Source organism: Ptychodera flava, chromosome 7 (genome assembly GCF_041260155.1).
Source record: "Ptychodera flava strain L36383 chromosome 7, AS_Pfla_20210202, whole genome shotgun sequence".
NCBI lineage: Eukaryota > Metazoa > Hemichordata > Enteropneusta > Ptychoderidae > Ptychodera > Ptychodera flava.
Genome location: NC_091934.1, coordinates 16603098 through 16612834, shown reverse-complemented (window position 1 = coordinate 16612834; position 9737 = coordinate 16603098).

Below are 9737 nucleotides of genomic sequence, written 5' to 3'. Positions count from 1 at the left end.
TTGCTCGTTACTATGAGCAAGAATTGTATAGTAAAATTAAATGACGAAATAATATGGTTATAATCTTTTCGTGCACCGTAAAACACGGCACCACAAAATCTGGCTGTCAATGTAAAAACAGTGAAAATAATACAAAAATAAACTGATCCTTTGGTATTGGTTCACCAATACTGCAATTACGTGTATCGTTCTACGCAATATTTGAATAAAAGCCATTGTACAGAGTTCTGGTTTGCACTGATGAGAGTCCTGTTCAAATGGCAGTTGATTGTCAAAAATATAGAATTTGCATAATGATTCCCCACAGGGAGATGTCAATACCAGGCGGATCTATCATCTCCCATACAGCTTATAGTGCTAAAAGGTGTAATGCGAGCAAGTGAGAGAAAGAACGAACAATTTTCTGTTGAAGACAAATTACATAAAAACTGACCCTCTGGATGTCTTAACCTTAGACACTGTCAATTTTATTATTTTGGAAAGATATCACAAAACAGAAATCGATAAAACAAGAATCAAACTAGCCTTCCTTTGGATTATATAGTTTAGCGTCAGATATATTTTTATATAAAGTCAAACTTAGAGGTTATCATTGGACAACACACAACCTAAAATCCTCTTCGATATGTCGTACGTTATCAAACTTTAATAAAAATAATTGTCATTTAACATCTTCCCCTTTTCCTATTTAAGCCACCAAATCCCCCCTCTCTGAATCTCTTACTGTCAGCATAATGTTTCATAGCAAATAAGTCGACCACTTTTCAATGAACGAGATATTCAAAATAAACGCTTACATCAGCGTTTTGTAGCGAAATGATAGATGGCTTGGTGTCACTGTTTTGCCATTGCTCAGCAATGTCGGTTGTTTGCACGCACGTCGTTTCGAATATTTTCAAAGCATTATGTTTGCCTTTAGGACAAATGTCGGATGGTAGTGATTCATTTTGAAGCTAATCGACATGTGTATGTTCCATCGCAACCTGTTGCTGCTCTCCTTCTGCACACGAGAGAAGCTGCTCAAACGTGTTGAGTTCATGGATAAGATCATTTCTTGTGACTGTATCTCCATCGCCTGTAGTGACTGCTTATGTTTTGATGACTGCCTTACATTTAAAAAGGGGCGAAATCTAAAACTGTTCAAATTCAACATTTTTATTCCACTGGAAATATAAATGAGTGCTCTCTCACGCTGCAATACTAAGATTCTCAATGGAAAATGATTATTTTATGACTTACCTTTGATAATACTTCATTGAAAAGTTGCACAATTGCTCTTGTGTATCTCTAAGGCTTCAGTGGCTTTGAGTCATTTGCTGCCAACGGTATAACAATAAAATCTGGTTTTCTTAAAGATGCCTCACTATATTCGTTATCAATGCGCTGCCTATCCTATTAATCGTTTACTGTTGGACAGCATGGCACAAATATCATTGCGCAATAAGTGGCATTCACGATTTTCAGATAAAGTAGTTCTGTGGCATCTTGGGTATTTACAAGGGAAAATGCACACTCTGCTGTTGTGTCAGATTGCGATAAAATAGATTGACGTTGGACTTCATGATCACAAGTTAAATACGAAACGTGTGTTAGTTCATTGTTCCTTATATTGATTTTAAAGAGACAGAGTAAGTTTTGATCCAGTGCACATTGTATCACAAGTAAATGACAGTATTCCGATCTTTGGCTTCAAAATCTGCATTGGTCAACTTTTACCCTTAAAGGTCGATTGCACACAACTGATATCCCTCGGCAATAATGTGATTTTTCCATCACTCTGGATTCGTTGTTTGCTAGGAAAACAGCAACTTACCCCATGCTGATGATTGAGCGTCTTGAGGGCGCTCTGGATCATGGGATCAAAGGGTTAAAAGTAAAAACGTTTTTTCTCGAGGGTCTATGGTAGGGCGCAGTCTACGCCCTAGCATAGGCCCTCGAGAAAAACGTGTTTGCGAGTGTCTATGGCCCTAGCTTGAACTTAGTTTGATTCAAACCCCTTAGTTATGCTTTGACTTGTAGTGTTCATCCCATTTTCCCTGTAAAGAGGTCTACAATCACTATTGATAAGGATATTTTATGTCAATACACTATGTGGTGAAGAGTTTTATTATACCATATACAGTCACAAAAGTAACTTTTTAACCAGCTTATTATCAAGACTGCTGGACATGTCAAAATTTGACATTAAAGAGATGGCATGTCATTTTACTCACCGAGAGATGCACCGCAAAAACATGGTACCATTCCATGTAAACAGGTCAACAATCACTTTTGATAATTATAGGTTTAGTCTAACTCTACGTTTTGACAGGGATAAATTGCTGACAACACTGAAATGTATGAAAAGACAGCTGAGCGTCAGCGTCAGCAGTCGCACTTCTTTGTTGAAAACCAGTATCTATCTATCTATCTATCTATCTATCTATCTATCTATCTATCTATCTATCTATCTATCTATCTATCTATCTATCTATCTATCTATCTATCTATCTATCTATCTATCTATCTATCTATCTATCTATCTATCTATCTATCTATCTATCTATCTATCTATCTATCTATCTATCTCATCTGTATACCGCCAAATATCTAATTTGTATACCGCCAAAAATCCAAAGTTAAACGATGCTCATTGACGCTTAGAGTTACAATAAAAATGCTCTCTGGAAGATGTAAGCTTTTAAGCGTCTTTTGAAAATGTTGACATTAGGACAGGTTTTTCTGTCCAGGGGTAAAGAGTTCCAAAGGACAGGAGCTGCTGCAGAGAAGGAGCGGCGACCATAGGTAGTCGGATTGCACAGACATGCCTTTGCAGTGGCAGTGAGAAGACTGTAAGATAACCTCCAGCAATGTTGAACTAAGTCAAGGGGATCTACTGTTGTGCCAAGAGTAAACTCTTTAGTTCTGGTGGAGTTAGGGTTCTAAACGATCACCGGTCTAGTAACCTAGGGCGTTAGAATTGCTGCAGTGGTGTCGCTGATTACTAAGAAACGAGACTTTTGCCCGGAAGTTATGGTGGTCACCCAAATGTCGATGAAGGTACCAACCAAACTCATGACATTGTAATAAACGAGCTCCTTTGCTTCCTACTTTGCAATGTGGACGTCGTGCCAACGGAGCCACTTTTTAGAGTGTGTGCTGAATTCTATGATGACAACGATGTTGAGTCTGCGAAGAAATTGCTGTTTGATCTATCTATCCTTTCTTTTTGCAACCGATACTAGATATATTCGTCAGCAAAGACAACATATTAAGCAGAACAATTATACAATGTTATGAGAAACGTCAACACAGATGCTGACACTGAGGGGAATACACCTGTCAAAGCTCTTTACTCAAAAGTTGTGGCTCAACCAGTGCCTGAGAACCGACTTCGTACCTGTGACAAGCCACAAGTCTCCAGGGATGACAGCTAGGATTTTGTTCTCATTCATCGGCGAAAACGGAAGAGAAGGCAACCTGTGATACGTAGTGCACCAAGTACAAGAGCTGGCTTGCAAGGCGTACGACCACGGCGTCTGTGTGCAGTTTTCGTGTTCCGGTTGCATTCAACAACACCATCTGAGGATGTTAACGATATGCTACGGATAAATTTGGCGTAGGTGTTAAGTGTATGAAACTTAAAACAAAATATGATACATATATATGCATCCTTGTAACAAAATATTATAAGTCTTAGAAAACAAGGTGGAACTAAAAGCAGCTTACGCATTGTAACGTATAACTGTAAATCCGTGAAATCCAGTTTCAATACCGTTTACATATCATGTGAAAGTCATGATAGTACTGGCTTGACAAGGAGGAGTTGTCAATTTTACATGACATTCATGTTGATTTTATGTCGTATGAGTTATCTGCATCTGATTCTTCTGAACTCTGTATCGGTAGATCTTACGGGGATGTTGCAATTCTTTGGCGTTGATCGCTCGGTAAACTTACAAGAATTCTTGACTTTGACGAGTCGTTTGCTTGTTTTAGCTTTAGAAAACGACACCGACAAACTTTTTATTGTTATTTGCTACCAATACAAACGACAATTTTGAAACTTTTATTGAACATTTGGTGAAACTCAACTCCATTGTATCTGATATGTATATTCATGTCTTTGAACCATAACTCAAACATCCTTGAACCGATTCTGTTCAAACTTGGCACAAAGGCATAGCACTATGACCTACATATGCACATCGATTTATTTTGCGATACGATCCAATATGGCCGCAAGGTGGCCATATTTTTGCGATTTTTCATGTCTTTGAACCATAACTCAGACATCCTTGAACCGATTCAGTTCATACTTGGCACAAAGGCATAAGACTATGCCCTACATATGCACATCGAATTATATTGCGATCCGATCCAATATGGGCGTGAGGCGGGCATTTTGTTTGCAATTTTTCATGTCTTTGAACCATAACTCAGACATCCTTGAACAGATTCTGTTCAAACTTGGCACAAAGGCATAACACTATGGCCTACATATGCATGTCAAATTATTTCGCGATACGATCCAAAATGGGCGTGAGACGGCCATTTTGTTTGCAATTTTTCGTGTCTTTGAACCACGGTGGAGGGACCGTGTTTGAACCATTAGCTCAAACATCCTTGAAGCGATTCTGTTCAAACTTGGCACAAAGGCATAACACTATGGCCTACATATGCATGTCGCATTATATTGCGATACGATCCAATATGGGCGTGAGGCGGCCATTTTGTTGCGATTTTTTCATGTCTTTGAACCATAACTCAAATATCCTTGAACCGATTTTGTTCAACAAGGCACAAAGGCAAAGCACTATGGCATACATATGCAAGTATCAATTAACCTTGCGATAGGAGCCATATGGCTGCAAAAGTGCCATTTTGTTGGAATTATGCATGTCTTTGAAGCTTAATTCAAAGGTCATTACACCGATTTTGTCCAAACTTGGCAAAAAGATCATGCACTATGGCATACATATACATGTCAATGTACTTTGTGACATGTTGCAATATGGTTGCCAGATGGTAATTTTTCCCCAACATCGCTGCCAGATGGTCATTTTGGATTTCTTCATGTCTTTGAGGCTTAATCATATGCAAATATTCCTTATCCAATGTTATTGAGACTTGGTACAAAGATAAAGTACTATGGCATACATATGCATGTCTACTAATTTTGTGCTATGATCCATATGGTCAATAGACAGCCATTTGATTTCAATTTTGGTGTGATTTTTTTATGTCTTTGAAACATAAACATAGGTCACTGTCCTTCGATGGACTGATTTTGTTTAAACGTGATATGGCTGCATTCTTGTGCACATTAATTTGTTTCATTATATGATCCGAAATGGCTGATTACAACAACATACCCGATCCCATACCATTTCTAAAATTCCACCAAACCATGTGTATAGTATGTGCCATCATGACACTAGAGGCAGTGAGGACATCGTTATGTGTGATATAATCAAAAGTTCCTTCAGTGGTCATTACCGGCAGAGATGGGTCAATTTTATTGAACGTTCCTCAGATTACTTTATTATGCAAGTCACAGGCCTGATGCACCCGTTGAATCAATTTCATTCCGCAGGTCAGCTACCTAGACACCAAAGATTATAACAAACTGTACAAGCGGGGACTGTGTCATCAACGATGACTTGTTTTATCGGTGATCGGAACGCTAATGTAACTACTGATACATTGGCCGTGAGTTGATGGAACATTGTGAGCAGTTTGGCCATGTCACGTGATTCTGATGTTGATTTACTAGGCAAAGATTCCAGTACAATTACATATATTGGCGATGCTCATGGTAGAATTTCATGGATCGACCATTGCATAACCACCGAAGTCTCTCATAGCAATGTACTTTCTGTTTCGAGTCTCTAAAATGCTGTTGGCTCTGACCACATTCCTGTTTCAATAGTTTCATTACAATATTTCTGCTAAATAAGATAGACGTTTCCGTGTTGATTGGAAAAGCTGTCACGGTAGAATATTTCTGCCTATAACTATACCAAAGCTAAGGTTGACTAGATCAATTTTTCAGAAGAGTAATAATGTGCACGGATGTGAATTTACAGATATTTCGCATTTGCAGGCTACTGATACATGTTAGTAGTATTGTGGATGCGTTGAATTGTGCTTCAAAGGAAAGCATTGAGAGTATTAAAGTCATCAGAAAGTTTATATTCTACCTGGGTGGAATGATTTTGTCAAAGAGTGTCAATTTGCCAAATCAATGTTTTTATTGTGGGCTAACGGTGATAACCCAAAGCTAGGACCCTATATGAAATCACGAAAAACCCGTTTTAAGTATGCTTTGCGTGCTTGTTAAAGACTTGAAAATCAAAACAGGGCTGACATGATGGCAAACAATGTTCATTGTCACAAACAGAAGAAAGATTTCTGGAATGAAGTCAGAAAGCAAAATAACAGAAAATCGCCACTCTCAGATACAGTAGGTGGTGTAACATGGCGAGAATGAAATTGATAAGATGTGGCAAGGTGTTATCAAGGATAAGACTAAACTTACCAGTCAGCGAAGGCCGGAAATTACCGTCCGATAGCATTAGCAACTGTTTTCTCGAAAGCCTTGAACACACTCGAAGGAATTTGTTACATCTCACTATTTACAGTTTGGTTTTAAGCGAGATCATTCCACTGACCTGTGTCTATTTACATTTAAAGAAATCGTCAGTTATTACACCAGTAATGGAAGACCTGTGTTTACTTGCTTTCTTGTTACAACTAAAGATTAATCACAGAGAATCACTTTAAAACTCATTGATAGGAATGTTCCTTTGTACGTTGTACGAATATTGTACTATTGGTAAAGAAATCAACTGTTTTCTGTAAGATGGAGAAATGTTATATCAAAGTAGGTTTTCAGTTTCTAACGGTGTAAGACAAGGGGGAGTACTCTCTCGTGTCTTTTTAATGTCTAAATTAATGATCTCATCTATGAGCTCTCTGTAAATGCAATGTTGTGTCAGTGCTAACAATTTAAGTCATGCTGATGCAATACTTAGCTCAGTCCCAGTATGAAGGGTTTACGCCATCTGCTCAGGATATGTGAAGTGTATGCCGAGAAAACGATATAGTATACAGTGCTAATAAACTATCCGCATACTTTTAGGAAAGAGTTCCGTAAGGCCCTCCTACCCCAAATATTTTTCTTAGGTAGGATATACAACTCTTTCAACAATGCTAACCCAAAATTAACCCTAACCCTAATTCTAAACCCCCCAAAAGGTTTATTTAATGTCCTTCTTTCAAGGAAAACCCGCAATTAAAGTGATTTCCGGGGGTGAGGGCCTAAAGGAACCTTCCCGCTCTTCAATGGGAAGGAAACGAACGTTAAAAGAATACCCTCGGTAAAGCTGAATGATAACAACTTGGATTTTGTTTCTATGCACACCTATATGGGTCATGTGATATGTTGTGATTGGTGTGATAATGAGGATATAAGACAGAGACATGCATTTTGTGTAAGAGGTAACTCAGACAATTCAATTTGAATTAAACTTGGACTTCCTCCACTTTGTAGTGCGTCAGCTATTTCGCGACAGACCATGTTATGTCTGTAGGAGAGGTTACTAGGTGTAACACGTACAGTTTTAAGTGTAGGCTTGAAAGTCATCAAATGCGATCAGTTCATCGGATAGGGCGGTAGATAGTATAGTCTTTAAGTTTTGGAGAAAGCAATTGTATATCCTGTAATTATTGTGTGTGTGTGTGTGTGTGTGTGTGTGTGTGTGTGTGTGTGTGTAATGTTTGCTATGGTAAACTATTCTACAGAAGGATATATCCTTAGTGAATTTTCCTGTTGTTTACTTTTGTATTTCTCGTATATGGGCATTTCTATACAAAGGTTATTCAAATACATACATGAGTGAAGATGTTCAACCGACGTACTATATCACGATATCACGCATGCGTTCTTAATGCTTCGTAGTCAGTACTGGTTTTCATCTTTTCTCATTATTTCTTTATATTACTTTCAAATTAATGTTACCCATGATCGTTTTACTCACCGAGCGATGCATGCCTGCTGGTACAGTCACTTCAGTTGCGCAGGAGGTGTGCGAAGTAAATTTGAATCTAAAATTACAAGAATTTTGTCTGCAAGGCAAATATGATAACGCACAATATGGCTGCCGCAGTGAAATGTCACATTGTTCATGCAAAATGATTGTAATAATAAACAGATTCTTTGGTATTCATTCACCAATACTGCACTGAAGTTTATCGTTCTAGGGAATATTTGTAATAAAAGCCGTTCAGTTCTGGTGCGCACTGATAAGAGGCCTGTTAAAATGGCAGTTGATTGTCGAAAATACAGAATTTATCGTCACTTAGACAACACATAGTTCGAAATAGATGTAATTCTGACGCAAAGTGAGAGACTAAAATTATGCATTTCCTGTGTAAGAAAAAGGCACATAAAAGCTGTCCCTTTGGCTATCTTCCTTTTGGCATTTTCTTCCAAGAGAATCACATTATCTCGGAAAGATTTCACAAAACAAAATCGATAAAAATCATAACTAAAATCAAACCACGTCATACATATGCCACAGATAATCGGAAGATTTTCATAGGACAACGGACAGTCTGAAACCGTCTTCGATATTTTGTACGATATTAAAATTCATGTTATTTCGTATCTTCGTCTCTTCCGATTTTAGCCTAAAAATCCTCTCTAACTGAATCTCCTAACGTCAGTGTCACTTTAAACTGCAACGAAGTCGTCCACTAGCGCCGATCATTGAACAAGAAATTCAAAATAAACGCCCGCTTTTGCAGTTTGTATTGTAATGTTACATGTTGTAAATAGCTTGGTGTTGTTGTAGTGACATTGCACGGCGAATGTCGATATTTGCGCGCGAGTTGATTACATCCCTCATTTTCCAATTATTATCTTACGACAAACGTCTGATAATTTTAGCTCAATTTTGAACTTGATATACATGAGTAATGTCCCATCTAAGCCTGATACCCTTATGAGAGAAGCTGTTTAAATGAATTAAATCTATGGGGAAGATCGTTTCGTGTGTGCATATCTGCATCGTTTGTAGTAACTCTCCATGTTTTGATACAGGTCTTGCATTTAAAACTGGACGAAACCTGCAACATCTATTTGTCACTTTGAACGGCAATGATCACCTACAAATTATCCCTCACTTACTCTGCAATGCTACGATTCTCGCTTGAATATGATTTATGAATGACTTACCTCATGGACAATCTTCATGAACAAACTGCAATCTTGCGCTTGTATATGTTGAACGCCTCGAAGTGACTATAAGTCATATGCTGTGAAATTTGTAACAATGAAGTCCGTTTTTCTTTGAAACTCTTGATTCTACACATTATCATTGCGCGGCGTTTTGTCACTGTTGACCTAAATATCACTCCGTAATAAGTGACATCCACGAGTTTCAAAAAAGTAGTTCTGCCACAGCTCGGATATACACAATAGAAAATGTACACTGTGTATTTGTATAAGATTACGATAATATGTCACGTTTAACAAATGAAAAGGGAAACGTCTTTTACTGAATTCGTTGTGATACTCTTTTTAACAAGACAGAGTCAGTTCTGATCCATTTACACATCGTATCACAGGTAAATCACAGTATTTCGATCTTTTGGCTACAAATCTATATGGAGTCAGCTTTCACGCTTAAAGATCACTTACACATAACTAATTCACCTCGGCAAATTATGTGATATGTTCCATCGCTCTCGAT